The following is a 17,989-nucleotide window of genomic DNA, read 5'->3' on the forward strand; positions in this document are numbered from 1 at the left end:
CTGTCTATCTGTCTGTCTATCTATCTATCTGTCTGTCTGTCTATCTATCTATCTATCTGTCTATCTGTCTATCTATCTACATATATGTGCCTGCGTGCCTGTGGCCAGGCATGGGTCCATCCCTCCAAATCTGCTTGTATACTCATACATGTTCACCCACTCCTGCACACACCTAAACACATGCCTCTCTCGGAGGGTCCTTATGTTTTCCTCCTCAGATTACCTTTTAGGAACAAAACCAAATAAAGGAAGCAGAATGTAATCAACAGGAAAGGGCTGCCTTGACTGGCTCCAGTCAGGGAATTCATGGTTAGCCTCAAAAGCAGGAAAGCCAGGGAATTCCCCAAGAAGACGCCTCATTAACCTCTCCTACCTTGGAGCCCTGTACTGGAGAAAGGGTGAGCTCACCATCTGGAGGAGGGTCCTTCCCCATTCCCCCCTTTCTTTCTTGTGCAGTTAGGGTTAAACAGCCCAGAAAAATAGGCCCCACCAAAGCCCTGATGGTCGCTTCCAGGCAGGGATCCCTTGCTACACGTTCCCCTTGGACGGTCCGATGGAGCCTGTGGACACCTTCTCAGAACCGTGGTTTTCAAATCCTAATGAAAGGAAATGTTTGATTTAACTTCGATGGAGCTAACAACAGAAATGTCCATTTCTCTCCCGAAATGATCTGGGGACCCCAAGTTAAGAGCCCCTATTCTAGGGGGGCTTCTGCTTCGGGAACTTTGCTCTCTTTTTAGAGAGAACAGAACTGTCCTGAGGGGGAGGGGAGTCAAAAAACTGATTGTACAGAAGGTTTCTTGCACATGTTTTAAGGAAAGTGATGCCGTCAGTGACCACTTGGCAGGAGGCTCTGAGGAAAGCTCCCGGGGGCTTTCGCTGGGTCAGTAAGTTCAGGGCTCCACTTTCCTGGAAACTTAGTGCAGTGGGGGGATGGGGGATGGGGTAGGGGGCAGGGAGCGAGATTGGGAACACGTCCAGTTATATATCATTCAGCAGTAAAATAAATCTTTGAATTTAGGATGGGTTGGGTTCCTGGGAAAGGTGTGCTCTAAGCCCAAAGAGTGTTCAGAGAATCTGGTTTTCCCATAGCAATGATGCTATGAGAGAATGTTATATACTTGATGAATGGCTAACATTTTCTAGGAAGATGGTTGGTCTAGCGGAAGGAAAAAGAACTGGATTTAAGGGTGGGAAGGACAGCCTGGGAGTAATGGACTTGACATCAGGAAGATCTAGGATCAAATCCTGCCTCCGACATATGCTCTCTGTGTGACTCTGGGCAAGTCCCTTCATCTCTTGGTGCCTCAGTTTCTTTATCTGTAAAACAGGTATAATGAGCACTTACCTTTCAGGGTTGCGATATTCAAGCACGAAACATCTTACCAACTTTAAAGCACGTGGTAGACCTGAGTTAATAGAAGGAGGAAAAGGTTGGGAAACGGGATCAAACTGGGGGCCTGTGAGAAGCAGATGCCCCTTTTAAGTGGCAGAGCAAGTTGACAAAAAGAATGTAACTGGCTAATTTGCTGGGCACTAAAATGCAAATTAATGGAGAAAGGTGAAGCCCTGCTGCCTACTGACATTGTTAATTAGTTCAATGAAAACAGGGCATTTGGTAGGATGGTGCTCCAGGGAAGGCTTGGTTTCCTGAGACTCGTATTAGTGACAGGATGATTGATTGAATCGTGCCAGAAGGGGGTTCAACAATTTCACAGCGAGTTTGTATTATAGTGGATTCACCCCGTTCCAGGTTGGGCAGCCTTGATTCGCAGCATGCTGGCAATATCATCAATTCCTCAATCAAGCATTTTTTAAGATCGCTGAGCACTGGGCTGGGCACTTGGAAAACAGGCAGCTGCCATTGTCTGCCCTCCAGGAGTTTACGTTCTTGGGCAACGTACATCTTTGGCGTAGAAGGAAACCGATCATGCTTTGATGGAAGGAACACTGGCTTTGGAGGAGTCCAGGTTCTTGGCCTTGAATCTGCCTTCTGATGCTCCAAACTGCTTGTATGGTGGTGTTGGGCGAGGGGCTTTTCCTTGGGCTATGGCTGCCCCGTCTACAGGATGAAGATGCTGGATTGGACAGCATCAAAGATCCCTTATAGCTCTAGATCTAAAGGCAGATGGCACTAAGGAATAGGGCCAGTTAAGGACATTATGTGGCATTTTGCACATAGTAGGTATGTAATAAACATTTGCTTTGAGTAAAAAAATCCTAAAGGGACAAGTTGGAAACAGGTGATGAATACAGAAATGTAAAATTGGGCAACATGGTACAGTGGAAGGAGTTCTGGGTTGGGAATCAGAGGTCTTGGGCTCTGAGTTATTTAATTTCCTTGGACCTCAGTTTCCTCACCTGTAAAATGTGTGGGCTGGGCTAGATAGATTCTGAGGTCCCTACTGTTCTTGAGTTATGATCCTATAAAAAATAACAAAAGAATAAAAATTGAATGCTGGGAACTTATAAAGTCCAAATTTGACCCTAAAGAAGAGATTCAGGAATGTACGTCTCTACTCATTTTTACAGAGAGGGGCACTGTGAATTTGGAACACTGCATAGTAGATTTTTAGATAGTTTATTACATTTTTAGATAGATTATTAGATTTTTGGGAGATATTGCCTTTTCCCTCCTCTATTTTATTCTTTCTTAGAAGAGATGGCTCTCAAGGAGAGATGGATATGTTGAGAATTGTTGGTGATTGCATAAACAAAAGATTGTCATTAATTTTTAATGAAAAATTTAGGCTAGATAACCTCGAAGGTCCTTTCCGGCTTCAAATCTATGATCAATGATTGATGGCATCAGGGGCACGTAGGTGGTTCATAGAATTGAGAGCCAAGACTAGAGACAGGAGATCCTGGGTTCAAATTTGACCTCAGCTCCTTCTTAGCTGTGTGATCTTGGACAAGTCACCTAATCCCCATTGCTTAGCCCTTACCAATCCTCTGACTTGAAAACAATACACATTACTGCTTCTAAAATGGAACGTGAAGGTTTAAAAAAAAATCTATGGCATCATTGAAAGAAAATGAACTGGCCTTAGTTTGTTGCTGGCTGGGATTATTCAGTGAAAGTGAATACAACATTGTGGAAAGCCTCAGGAAGCCTGCAGAAGGGACAAATTTATTTCATTTTATTTCTTTGGAAATTTTATTTAATTAGTTAATTTAGAATATTTCTCCATGCTTACAAGATTCATGATCTCTCCCTCCCGTCCTCTCGCCTCCCCCTCCCGTAGCCAATGCACAGTTCCCCTGGGTTTTACATGTGCCATTGATCAAGACCCACTTGCATATTATTGGCAATTGCACCCCGGTGATCGCTTAGAGTCTGCATCCCCATCACTTCCCCCTCGACCCACGCGATCAATCATATTTTTTTTCCCAGGGCCAGTTTTTTAAAAGTGCCTGTTAGGTAGACCAGGAATTAAAATATCAAACCCTCTAATGCTAACAGCTAGGTGAGGAAGACAAAACCCAACACATCCTGCCATGATGCCCTGCTTGTAACAAATGGCAACAATTCGTGCCGATCTGGTAGTAGCAGAGAAGAGGACATACAAATGCCTGATTGGGTGAATCCCATAAAGAAGATTCTCTGGTTTTTGAAAAAGTGATGCAGCAACATTTCAGGCCAGAGCTCTGGGTTCAAATTCTTCCCCTGTTGTTTTTCTCTTGGTGATTTTGAACAAGGTGCTTCAATTCTCTTGGCCTCAGAGTCCTCATGTATCAAAGGAAGAGATTGGATTAGAAGGACTCCAAGGTCTCTTCCAGGTCCCCAAATGGGCCTATGACTTTGCGTGGCATCTTATCGTCCTATCCTGCCAATTACACTTGTAAACAATTACAGATTCTAATTAATTAATTAATTTTAATGTATATTTTTTGTATTTTTATTTATTTATTTTTAAACCCTTATCTTCTGCTTAGTATTGCCTCCAAGGCAGAAGAATGATAAGGGCGAGGCAATTGGGTTAAGTGACCTGCCCAGCTTCACACAGCTAGGAAGTGTCTGAAGCAAGATTTGAACCCAGGACCTCCCATCTCCAGGCCTGACTTTCCATCCACTGAGGCACCCAGCTGCCCCTATGCATGTTTTTTAGAATTCCCACTAGCACATGCCTAAAAAGTGGGCTAGGCTGGTTCTCCATGTCACAGAAGAATGTATCTTTTTATTATTTTATCACCACATGGATGGGTAGATCAGCTTTTCAATCCCAGTAAGTCAGAGAGAAAACGTGTTTGTGTTGTAGAGAGCTCTTAAGCCTCATTTGACAGGTCCGTTTATTGGTCTGGAGTTTATTTTCTGGGAGACTAATTCATCAAAAACTAAACAAAGCTTGTTAGCAACTGTTTTCTTTTTTCTTGATATATTTATAAATACTAATAATATCCCACTTCTCAATGAAAAAATAAGAAAAAAGAAAATATACACATACTTATTTAGACATATACATTTCCTCCCTTTTCTTTATATATTATATATCTCATAATAATAAAGTAGGTGTATATATAATATAAATTTCTTTTTTCTTTACATTTTTCTTTTATATTATATATTTTTCTTTATATAGTTTTAAATTTTAATATATTTTCTTTATATATAATCTCTTTTTATTTATATATTGTATATCATATCACATAATAATCATAAAGTATGTGTAGGTATAATATACATTTTCTTTTTTCTTTATATTTTTCTTTTTATATTATATCTTTTTCTTTATTTTTAATCTCTTTTTCTTTATATATAATTTTTTCTTTATATATTATATATCTTTTTTATATATTATATCTCATAATAACCATATTTTCTTTATAAATTATAGATATCTTTTTGTACATTATATCTTATAATAATCATAAATTATATACATATAATATACATATACCTATATACTTATATGCATTTATACATACATCTATGTATTCACCATATTGTTTCCTCATACACATATATTTTACATATTCATATAACATATGTATATTATATATACATATAATATATATTACCCACGCACACCACATACATACACACACACAGAGTCAGAGAGATAGAGATAGAAAGAGACAGACAGACAGAGGGAGAGAGCCAGAAAGAAAGAAAGAGAGAAAAAGAGAAAAAGAGAAAGAAAGAAAGAGAGAAAGAGAGAAAGAAAGAAAGAGAGAAAGAGAGAAAGAGAGAGAGAGAGAGAGAGAGAGAAAGAGAGAAGAGAGAGAAAGAGAGAAAGAGAGAAAGAGAGAAAGAAAGAAAGAAAGAAAGAAAGAAAGAAAGAAAGAAAGAAAGAAAGAAAGAAAGAAAAAGAAAGAAAGGAGGGAGACAGAAAGAAGAGAGGGAGAGACAGGGGCAGAGAGAACTTATGAGCTTATCCAGGGTCTAAATCTATAATGTGTACGTCTGATCCATTCTCTTGGGAATGAAGGAAATGGCTCGTCTATAAAATTCCCATTACCCAAAAGTAAGCAAAAATTCCTGCCCAATTCCTGGTTGGTACTGTCTAGTTGAGTCATAAAGGCTTGTAGTTAATGAACTCCTAAGGACACCATTTAAGCCCCAGGACTGCTAGTCAAGTTTTCTTTTTATCCTTTTGATTGCATTGCCATATGCTTATGCTTGGCGGGTGGGGGGTGGGGATGGAGAGGGAGTAGTTCATTAAAAAAACACACACGCAATTCTATTGGACTGGAGTAATTTGTAGCTTATTGACCATGTTCAGAGGCTTGGATTTCCCTTATCAGGTTGCCAGGAGGCAATGAATAGTGGCAGAAATGCTTGTTCTGTTTCCCTGTACTATAGAGCAATGAACCAACTTCAAAGCCTCCTAAATTCAGTCTCATTTGGTTAAGCATTATACAGTTTGCATTTTATCTGAAATTTTTTTAAAAAAGGGATAAAGTAGCACTTTGGGACAGGAGCACTTTAAGTGGATTTTGGGAAACAAAAACAAATAACCAAAAATTAACTTTATTTTTCATTAAGCAAATGCTTGCACAGCATAGGGGAGGAGGGGTCGAAGAAATTCCCAGTGAACTTCTTTCTCATTTCTACCATGTTTCCAGGGACGTAGAATACTCTTGGGCTTGTCTACATTTTATCCTTCTTAGCTCTCAGCCCCCATCTGGTGTCTCAGAGTAGATCTCTTTGACTCCTTTGTGGCACTGATACTTCTGGTTGTGGTTATTCTAAGCCATCTGTGAAATCAGAACCCATTTGCACAAGATCAAAAAAGAATCAGAAAGTGAACTTGGAGAAGATAGATTGATGTAAATCACAGAAGGTTTAGGGAGCAATGGAAGGAGATGAAGAGGATGGCAAGGAGGGTAGGAAAGCAGAGCCAATTGACAGGAGCAATCGAATCTAATTTTTGAGAGACTGAAGGATTTTGATTTCCAATATAATTGTGTTCCTTCATTACAATGTCAACTCTACAGAAGTCTTAGTCTGATACTTCCTCATGGAATGAAGGTTTTCCTGGGTTCTTGGAGTCCATGGTACCAGCATGGTAGAAATAAGCTCTGTCAGCCCTGTCAAGCTAAAAAGTTTTCAGTAACTTGACGTGAACATGCCAGAGCTCTGTTATCTACCTGGGGGCACAGAGCTACGATATGACCTACCTGGAGTGATTCCTGCTGGGGTCAAACAGTATTATCCAAATTAATCCAGAAAAGGTTGTTAAGGATATCCGAAGTACCGATTAAGAAGCAAAAGACCTTAGGGTTAAATTGGTACTTGAAAGAAATCAAAGGTTTCTGGTTTAGGTGGGTGACTCAGTGGATTTTGAGCCAGGCCTAGAGATGGGAGGTCCTGGATTCAAATGTGACCTCATATAATTCCTAGTTGTGTGACCCTGGACCAGTCACCTAACCCTCATTGCTTAGCCTTCATTCCTCTTCTGCCTTGGAACCCATACACAGTTTTGATGCTAAGACAGAAGGAAAGGGGTTAAAAAAAAAGAAATAAAAGGTTTCAGCAAGAAAGGTCAATTCTGGAAGAAAGTAGCAGATTTAAAAAATGGTCACTGAAAATGAGATTAGAACTTCTGTAATATAACTTAAAATATTGGAAGAACATGCTCTTTACCAGAGATAGGGTATATTTAACAAGCTCTGATTATACAAACAAATAACACATTTTACCTGGTGTTTTATAAATTTATCAAGAAAGACTTTAAACTGAAAAGGATAGGGGAGAAAAATAGTTTAAGTTAAATACCTATCCCCCCCTCCCCGCATACATACATGGATCTCTCTCTCTCTCTCTCTCTCTCTCTCTCTCTCTCTCTCTCTCTCTCTCTCTCTCTCTCTCTTGCTCTCTACCTACCTGTCTATATCTATCTATCTATCTATCTATCTATCTATCTATCTATCTATCTATCTATCTATCTATCCATCCATCCATCTATCTATCTATCTATCTATCTATCTATCTATCTATCTATCTATCTATCTATCCATCCATCCATCCATCCATCCATCCATCCATCCATCCATCCATCCATCCATCCATCCATCCATCTATCTATCTATCTATCTATCTATCTATCTATCTATCTATCTATCTATCTATCCATCCATCCATCCATCTTATCTATCTATCTATCTATCTATCTATCTATCTATCTATCTATCTATCTATCTATCTATCTATCTATCTATCTATCTATCTATCTATCCACATATGGGCATTTATGAATGGTTTATTGAATTTTTCTTTCTCATAGCTTCTTTACATAATCTATTTCCTTCTTTGTAGATGCTATCCTTTTACATTTTTGTAGATATTAACTATTTCTTTTATATTTGGTTTTGCTGATGTATGTGTATATAGTTCCTCTAATAATTTGATTTCTTCGTTATTGTGACTTGCATTAGTTTTGTTTTTAATTTTGGTAATTTGTTTCACCTCTATTTTTGATTAGTTAAACTTCTTAATGGATTTGATATTATTGATCTTAAAATATGAGTTTTTTCAGCTCTATTAATTTTCCTTTAGTGACTTTTTGTGATAATTTGTTGTATATATGAAAGTATAATTGAATTTCTAATTTTAAATAGTAAACTGAATAAACTTATCTTTTAATATGTTTACAGTCTCTAACTATATTCCATTAATTTTTTATATCCTTTATTATTTTTTTTATTGTTTTCACAATTTAATCTTAAATATTTTTTAGTCTCCTTTTAGGTTCACATGTTTTGATCCTTCTTTTTTTTGCTGGTAACTATTTTAATTGTATTAGTGTTTAAATTTCATGCCCTTCTCCATTTATTTTCATTTTTTAATTTTCCTGGACTCTGATAAGTTTTTGTAAATTCGATTAGAATAAAAAATAGAATATCTAAGTCCATAGAGTTCTTTTCAGAGATCTATCAAATCTAATGTTTTTAGCATTCTTTCAATGCTCAAATTTTTATCTAGTTTATCTTTCTATTTGACCCACTGTAACATGTTAAGTGGATTGTTAAAGCAGCCAGTTTAATGTTTTTCTATTGTTTTCTTTTTTATTCCAATAACATTTGTATGAAAAAAGTTGCTATGCCATTAGATGCCTAGATAGATAAATCTTATTATGTATTGCTTTAATTGTCAAAGATCTTTTAATTCAGAAAAAAATTACCAACCTCATTTCTCTTTAATTCATTATAATTTGAATTTCTTTCTCAGAAATCATGGCTACAACTTGATTTTTTGGAGCTATTCAATGGATAATAAGATGTTTCCCACCTTTCATTTTGGACATGTAAACATTTTTCTTTTTTATGTATGATTGTATGATTTTGTAAGTAATATGTTGTTGTGTCTTGTTTTTATTTTGACTCTATAGCCCCTTTATTTTCTTTAAATACAGAAATTGTCATAGAACTATATTGTAGATTTGGAAATTTCCTTAGAGGCTACTGAGACCAACTCTCTAATTTTATAAATGAAGAAACTGAGGGACAGAAAGGTTGAGTGACTTGTACAGGGCACAAAGCTAGTAAATGTGGGAGACAGTATTTGAATTTGGGTCTTTGCAACCCCAAGAAACAACACTCTCTCTATTGCATCAAGAACTAATATTTAATTTGATCATTCTTAAATATAGCTGTCTCTTCTATCTCATGGAGCTATATCATTTGTCTTATCATTAGCGCACATTTCCTTCTCTAGAGTTAGTCCAGTTCTGCTCTTATATACGTAGAAAAATCCATGTGGGTTCTCAATAATAGAGCCCTACTAGAAGTTGTAAGTACATAGATGGCCTACACCTACCTCTACGTCTCTACTCAGTAAATTATAAACACATTCATCTTTATAAATACACAATTATTATCACATTAACACATGGGCACACTCCCAATATTTGTCATTTTCTTTTTTTTTTATCATATTAGCAAGTCTGATAGGCATAAGATGTTAACCTCGGAGTTGTTTTAATTTGCATTTATCTAATTAATCTGGATTCTGTAACTTTTTTTAAAATATTTTTTTCAGATCACATGATGATAATTTGATAATCATTTTCTAATATTTTGCAAACCATGGTTTCTGACTCTCTTCTGGTCCTTTCCCCTCCCCAAGAGGACAAGTAATATGGTATAGGTTGTACATGTGCTCTCATACAATACATAGTTCCGTGTTCATTGTGTTGTGAAAGAAGACACAGATTGCTTGCAATAGAGAAAAATTCATGGAGGAAATAAAGTGGAGAGAGGCATGCTTCAATCTGCATCCAGACTCCATCAATTCCTTCTATGGTGATGGAGAGCCTTTTCCTCCAGGAGTCCCTTGGAATTATTCTGTATCCTTGTATTATTCATAATAGTTAAGTCATTTGCAGTTGATTATCATACATTATTACTGTTACTGTATACAAAGTTCTTCTGGTTCTGCTCACTCCACTTTGTGTCACATAAAAGTCTTTCTAAGTTTTTTCATGATCATCTTCTTCATCAAGTCTCATGGCACAATAGGATTTCATTACACTCATATACCACAACTTGCTCAGCCATTCCTCAATTGATGGATGTCCCCATAGTTTCTAATTCTTTCCTATAGTAAAAAGAGCTGCTATAAGTATTTTCTGTATAAGTAGGTCCTTTTTCTCTAGGTTTGATCTATTTTGGATATTGACCTAATTGTGGTATTCCTGGGTCAAAGGATATGGAGAGTTGTATGCTCCTTTCGGCATGGTTCCAAATTGATTTCCAGAATGGTTATATGAGTTTGCAGCTCCACCAACAGTGTATTAGTGTCCCAGATTTTTCCATATTCTCCCAATAGTTGTCATTTTTTTATCATATTAGCAAGTCTGATAGGCATTAAGGTATTACCCCAGAGTTGTTTTAATTTGCATTCATCTAATTAATATTGATTTGAAGCATTTTTTCAATATGACTAAAGGCAGTTTAAGTTTCTTCATCTGAGATTTGCCTGTTCACATCCTTTGACTACTTGTCAGCTCAGGAATGCTTTGTATTCTTATAAATTTGACTCAGTTCTCTATTTACTTGAGAAATGAGGCCTTTGTCAGAGGCACTTGCTTTAAAGATTTTTTCCTCCAGTTTGTTGTTTGTCTTCTAATCTTGGTTGCATTCATTTTGCTTTTGATCTTATAATTTCTAAGTTTGTTCTACAACCAATTGAATTTTAGAAAAATTAACCTTCTACACTCTCCTTCCTTTCCTCTGTCACAAGAGAAATCCTGAGAGACAAAGTTCTGAGCAAGATCAATTTACTAATTACACTAGCACTAACCAGTAAATTGGGTCAATGGCTTCTCTCCAAGACCAAAGATGTATGTGAGAGCTGAGAGTCTTTTAAAATAATTAGCAAGATGATAGAGCAAATGTCTCAAAACATGGGTACCCAGGTTTTACTTATTCAGTATTAGTGATGCTCTTAGTCAAAGATTCCAATTACGCATCCCACTACCTTTTTATTTGTTTGTTTGTTTGTTTTTATTGTTACCTATCCCTTCATTCATTCCTCTCTCCTTTCCCCACACAATGTGGTTTGTGACTTTTAGTTCCCTAACAAAATGTTCTAGATGCTGTGTAAGTGTCAACCTAGTCAAAAGCTTTTGTTGCCTTGATTGTCCATTAAAGCTTTCTGAAGAGAAATGACTTCAGTGCTACAATAGATCAGAAGCCCTTCCAGAGGCTGACCCTCCAATCAGCAGTTTTCAGTTCACAACAACCTAATTTTTTTTGCAGCGTGGTAGACTCAAGTGACTTTTACATGGACTCTCCCTCCCAATTCCTTTCTTTTTCTTGAATCATTCCAAGTTATAATAAAACCAAGCAACCAGCATTTATTGAATGTGTGCTAAGGACTATGCTAGAAGCTGGGGATACAAATACCTGAAAATGAAGTGATCTCTGCCTTTGAGGAACTTCCATTCTATAAGGAAGGCAACGTAGAAATTACATGTAGGAATGGACGTAGAAATTACATATAGATTATATGCAGGGTGAATACCAGATGAAAAAAAAATTAGGAGGCAGGAGTATGGGGGACACTATCAACTGGGATCGGGGCATAGAGGAAAGTCAGTTCATGTAGAAGATGCAGTTAGAGCTGAGACTTGAAGGGAAAATGGATTCCAAGAGGCTGAGGTGAAGAAAGAGGGAATTCTAGGCATGGGGCATAGTCAGGGCCAGTGTTGTCAAAGAGTGTGTAGAGGGGAGTGAAGTGTAAAAAGCCTGGAAAGGTAGCAGGGAGCCAAGTTATGAAGGACTTAAATGCCAACTTGATCACTATGAGAATAAAGAGTTTATTGAGAGAGAGACAGAGAGAGAGAGAGAGAGAGAGAGAGAGAGAGAGAGAGAGAGAGAGAGAGAGAGAGAAAGCAAAAGAGCTGGGGGGTGGGGAGGAGAGACAGATAGAGAGACAGACACAAAGACAAAGAGACAGAGAGGTAGAGATAGACAGACAGAGAGAGAGAAAGAGAAAGAGAGAGGAAAGAGAGAGAGAGACAGAGACAGACAGAGAGGTAGAGAGACACAGAGAGAGGGAGTCAGAGAGAGAAAGAGAGAGAGAGGAGAGGGAAAGAGAAAGAAGGAGATAGAGACAGAGACAGAGACAGGAATGACAGAGAGGGAGGGGGGAGAGAGAGGGAGTGTGTGTGTGTATGGTTGGGGGAGAGATGGATAGTGGAGAAGCTTTAGGAAGATCACTTTGAGTTATTCATTTGGGATATAAAGAGATACTTGAGGCTGGGACACTAATGTGGAGACTATTATACGACTCTAGACTTGAGGGCTTGAGGACCTGGACTAATATGGCGACTCTGAGAATGGAGAGTGATTGAGGAGAAAGAAAGGACAAAAGGTGGCCATTGGTTTGAAGATAAGGGTGTGGGACGGTGTCCAGAATGGCCATGAGGCTGAGTCTAAGACATTGGAAGGATGCTGGTATCCTCCACAGTAAAAGGGAAGTTTGGAGAGAAGAGATCCTGATTTCATCTCCTTCTGGGATCTTCTTTTCTCTTCTCTTCTTCTCTCACCAGCTTAGGATAAATGCACAACATAACCCTGGTATTATTTTGCTAAACCAGCATAGTATTTACATTGCTTTCCCCCTTAGTAATTCAGACATTCAAAGCTTTCTCTAAGTTACCTGAAATGCATCTTGGATTTGCACATCAAAGGGCCCCTGTTGGACTGGCCTCTCTAGGCATTACCTGGAATTTTGCTGCGCTGATTTGCATATCAAAGACCATACTAGGTTCTCCTCTTCCAGTAGAAAGGCTCAGAAATGCCCCAGGAAATCAAAAACATATTTTCTGCCTTCTAGTTTCTCTTTATTTGGGTAGAGGATTCTGGCCCAAGCCTGATTTTCCTCTGCTTTGGATAAGGCAAGGCAGAACCTTTTCTGGTTTTGCTTTCTGATTTGACCTGATGGTGCTCTCTTAGTGGTGGTCCTCTTCCTGTTGTTACTAAGTCCTGTCAGATTCTTTGTGTCCTGGTGGACTATAGATGCCAATAGCGACCACTGGGTCTTCCTGGCAAAGATTTTTCATTTCCTTCTCCAGTGAATGAAGGCAAACAGAGGTTAAGTGATTTGCTCATTTCTACAGCTAGTTAAGTGTCTGTGGCTGGATTTGGACTCAGGACTTCTTGACTCTAGACCCCGGGCTCTATCCACTGGGCCTCCTAGTTTTTCTTCTTAGCTGCTTACAAAATCCTTTCCTCCGCTGAGCTCTAGAATATTCAGATAATATATGTAATAAGTTGAAGCTGGGATATCTTTCTGGTGGATTCCAATATTGTGTAACCCATCCCTGAACCCATCCCTGAATCTCCGGACTTTGGGCGACTTCTCTTGCGTGGTTTAATTCTTGCTCTGTGTTTTCCATTCTAAACTGCCTTTCCGAGGCAATATATTTGCTTAGACGTTGCCGATTATTCTTCTAGCTGAGTCTTCCTTTGTTCTTGTTGCTTTTTCCTAGAATCTTATTCCATTCCTTTCTTTTTGGTGACCGTCTCCACTTAGAGGTATGAACTCTTGAGCAAAGGAAGTTCTTCCCTCAATACTTGAAAGGGTTAGTTACGATGTTGGATGTTTGAAGTCCTTCTCTAGAACTATTGCCAAAGGTGGATCCTTCTTTCTGTCTTCTTGTGCCTATACCAGAATCTCCGAATCCATCATTTTTGTTCATCAGATTGTAGGGTTTTTCCCCTGGTTGATCATTTTCTTTTTCTTTCTTCTTCTGAAACTTTTCCTCTCTTGAGTCTCTTTTAGTCCTGACTCTTCTCGTCTTTCCATTTTTTGTTGTTTTGTTTTAAATTTGGAGATATTTTCGTTTCCGTTTTTGTGAGTATTAGTGAGAACTTGCGATCTTGGGCACATGGGGAAGTGGGTTCTCCATGAAATCAGCAAGACTTGGGTTTCAATCCAGCTTTTGACATTTACCATCTGTGTGTCTATGGCTAAGTTAGTTAAACTCTCTGAACCCGTTTCCTCTTATAAAATTAGATGGGATGAGACGGCGTCCAAGGTCTCTGCCTATCTATGATTTGCTTCAGCGTACCATCTTAGCAGCACTTTTCTGCATATCAGAGCATTCAGATATTCCTGTACCTCTGAAGTAAGGCAAAGTTCTCACCTTCTTGTCTGATCGCCACCATCCCATCTACTTTTGTAACGATTTGTTAATCCACATGAAGGATCTTCTAAAGTCCACAGAGTGAAAGTTTCCGGCATCTCCAAAGAAGCCAAGTCCAATCCCTCATTTTCCAGATGAGGAGACCCAGGGCCAGGAATGGAAAGCGGGTTGCTCAAACTCCTGCTGTTGTTGTTCAGTCACTTTAGACATGTCTGACTCTTGGTGACCCCATCTGGGACTTTCTTGGCAAAGATACTGGAATGGCTGGCCATTTCCTTCTGCAGCTCATTTTGCAGATGCGGACCGGAGGCAAACAGGATTAAATGACTTGCCCAGGGTAGCAGTACAGCTAGTCACTGTCTGAAGCCAGATTTGAACTCAGGCGGATGAGTCTTCCTCATTCTGAGTCTTGTGGCATATGCTATCCAGCTGTCTCTGGCCAAACTCACACAAATAATAAGTATCAAAGATAGGATTCGAACCGAAGACTTCTGACACCAGAGCAAACATTCTCTTTACCCTGCCACCATTTGAGCTTCCGACCGTCATGCCCCTAAAGGTCTGCTTTCTGACAGTTTCTATCAAGATATGGAGGATTCACAAGAGCGTCCTCAATCAGTCTATCAACAAACATTGATGAAACCTTTCCCAAATGCACCAAACACTAGGAAGAACTGAGTTCAAGGCTTGCTTCTAACACATGGGAGACCCAGGCAAGTGACTCAACCTTGCAGTGCCCCAGGCTGCTCTCTAATACACAAGATTCAGAGAGCTTCAGTAGAGAGAATTTCCTCCCTGGGAATTCCTTACAATAAATAAATCACCAGTCTAGTCCTTACGTTATATAACATATTATATATATATATATATATATATATATATATAATATTTATAATAAGGATAAAATATTGTAAAAGTTAAAATTTAATCTCAATAATAATATTATATTTTTAAGAGATTTATTAATGATCATTAGAAATCAAGGAATAAAGAAGATATAAAATAAAGAGCACGTGCCCATGGCTGCTTAGCCATTTGTAGCCATCCCCACTCACCACCATCACTGTTGATTCTACATCAGAAAGAGCAGGAGCCTCCAAAGCCCACGCCCTTTATCTTCTGTCTACAGGAAGTATACAATGACAGGAAGTCAGTGTTTTCTTGGGATATGTAGTTCTTTTTTAGCGTAACAGATTTTCAATCATACATTCCCCCCTGAGACCCGTGGAAGACTAATCTCTCCAGTGGGTCTTGTAAACATACTAACTTTGAAATTGCAATAATTTGAGGATAAGAGGAAAAGAGAACAAAACCAATAAATGCTAGGCGCATTGACAAAAAGCCAGTTACTGGGCAGTCCCCTTTTGGCTTAAGAGTATACATTCAAATTAAATGTTCAATTAACCTTTAGTTCAATCAACCACATCCAAAGTTCATTTTGGATCTTCTTGATGTAGCTTGTGGTCTGTGGAGGCATCTTCATGGTATCTTCTAAGAAGAGTTCATTTTCTGGATTTGGAGAGGTAGCATGTTTGTTAACCTAAAATTACTTTCAAAAAGAATTTAAAATTTGAAATTTAAAATAATAATCATGTAATTTCACTTTATACATATATAATATTTTAACAAGTATGTAAGGATATCACATTTATAATAATATATACCTATATATAATATAAAATTATATTACATATTATATAACAGTATATGTGGTTATGTAATGTAGATTACCTAATAATATGACATAGATATATAACATAATAATTACATAACAGTTATATACATATATCACATTTATATTAATTATATAATAGCATATAGAAGTTTAAATTATCAAATGTAACATAAGATATATACATATATCACATGTATAATAACAGTATATAGATATGTAATATAACAATTATATAAAAACATTATGTACATATGTAGCATTTACATAAGATCTAAAATTTTAAAAATTTGTATCTATGATATATATTTAACATTATATATAAAACATTTATATTTCTATAGAAAATATTTATAGACATTTTAAACATATATAACAATATACATATCATATTTATGACAATTATATGATAACAGTATATATAGATATGTAATATAATAATCATATAACATGACACATATATAACATTTATATATAATAATATACATACATATATCATATTTATATAAATTAATGAACAGCACATACCTATACAATATAAAATTATACAACATGACATTATATATACATATATCAAATTTATAATTATATAATAACAGTATATATAGATGTAATATAATAATTATATAATAATCTGACACACATATAAAATTTATAGCAATTATATAACAGTATATACATACATATAACATATTTATATAAATTAATGAACAGTATTTACCTATACAATATAAAAACATAAAATAATATTATATATACACATATTACATTTATAATAATTATATAACAATAATATATAGATATGTGATATAATAATTCTATAACATGATATACATATAACATTTATAGCAATTCTATAACACACATATAACATTTATAATAATTATATAACAATATATCACATTTTTATAAATTACATAATAATACATGCATATATAAAATATAAAATTATATAGCATCATGTATACATATAATATTTGTAATAATTATAATTTAATAATATATAGATATAGCATAAAATTATGCAATAGTGGCATTACATAAATAGCACTTATATCAAATTATATAACAACATTATATAAGCATATATAATAATGATAAAATAACATATATGCATGTATAATATTTGTAACAATTATATAATAAAACATTTAAACATACAGAATGACTATAAGATAGTTCTTTTAGAAAGTAATTGGGAGAGGGGGCCATTATGTCATTGGGGGGATGGCATGAACAGAAAATGGTTTTTAGTCTTTTTGCTTGAAGTGTCTAGCTCTGCCTGGTGCTGACCTTTGTGCCCGTCCTCTGAGGAGCAGGCCTGGCTAAAGGTGGGGAGTCCTCTCACTAGGTTGGCCATAGAGTGATGGACATGCCACAAAGTTATTCTACCAAGTCATGGTAGGGCCATGATTTATGCCAATGTATGGAGCCCACACCCAGTGAACCAAAGATCCTCGATGTATCCAGGGACACTGAAAACATATGAACTACATGGAAACACTAGAGGCTGATCTGGCTCTGAAGGCGTTTGAATTTTCTTGGCAGTGGCATAAATTGGATTAGTTTCCTTCCCTCTCCTTCTCCACCTCTTGGAACAAGTTATTTATTAGCTGAGTAAGGAATGGGTCAGCCATGTATTTCTATTGGAAATGTATTTATGGGGCATGATTTATTTTCATACAAATTGCTCAATATTGGTTTTTATTGTTGGAAACTGATTCCATTTATGCTTGTTCAGGCAGTGGTGTGTGCTGGGGGCTCCTGTGGTTGAAGTCTTTATGTCTTTGCAACGCTTAATACAAAGGATATTTATATGCACGCACATATATAAAATAGATGCAGCTTTCCGAGTATGTTTTCAATCAACTGCATCCCTGAATCCTTTGGTAATTTGATTTGTAGGAATTGGAGAACAAAGTACCACTGAGTGGTTTTCAATCATTCATAATTCTGTGAGAATTTGGCGAGCCGTGCCAAGTTTGTGAGAGTGTCTGATGTACTTAACCTATTGAACGTTTCCTCAGCCCTGTAGTGAAAGGCAGCAGCAAGGCACAGTTGAGGGAAAAGCATGGAAACTATGCCTCGCTTCCCTACAAGTCCAAGTCCTGTTTCTGCCCTTAGCAAGCCAGCTGCATGACCCCAGGCAAGGCACTCCATGTGTCTGACCTCCAGGATCCTTCTGTCCCAAATTAAGGCGCTTTTCTCCAATGATCTTCTA

At 37.0% G+C, this 17,989-nt stretch overlaps 1 protein-coding gene across 2 annotated transcripts in view; it reads left to right on the forward strand.

The window, feature by feature from the left end:
• BMPER (BMP binding endothelial regulator) overlaps nucleotides 1-17,989 on the forward strand; it is a 308,190-nt gene that overhangs the window by 72,135 nt on the left and 218,066 nt on the right. The window lies entirely within an intron of this gene.

Source organism: Monodelphis domestica, chromosome 7 (assembly GCF_027887165.1).
Source record: "Monodelphis domestica isolate mMonDom1 chromosome 7, mMonDom1.pri, whole genome shotgun sequence".
Taxonomy (NCBI): Eukaryota; Metazoa; Chordata; class Mammalia; order Didelphimorphia; family Didelphidae; genus Monodelphis; species Monodelphis domestica.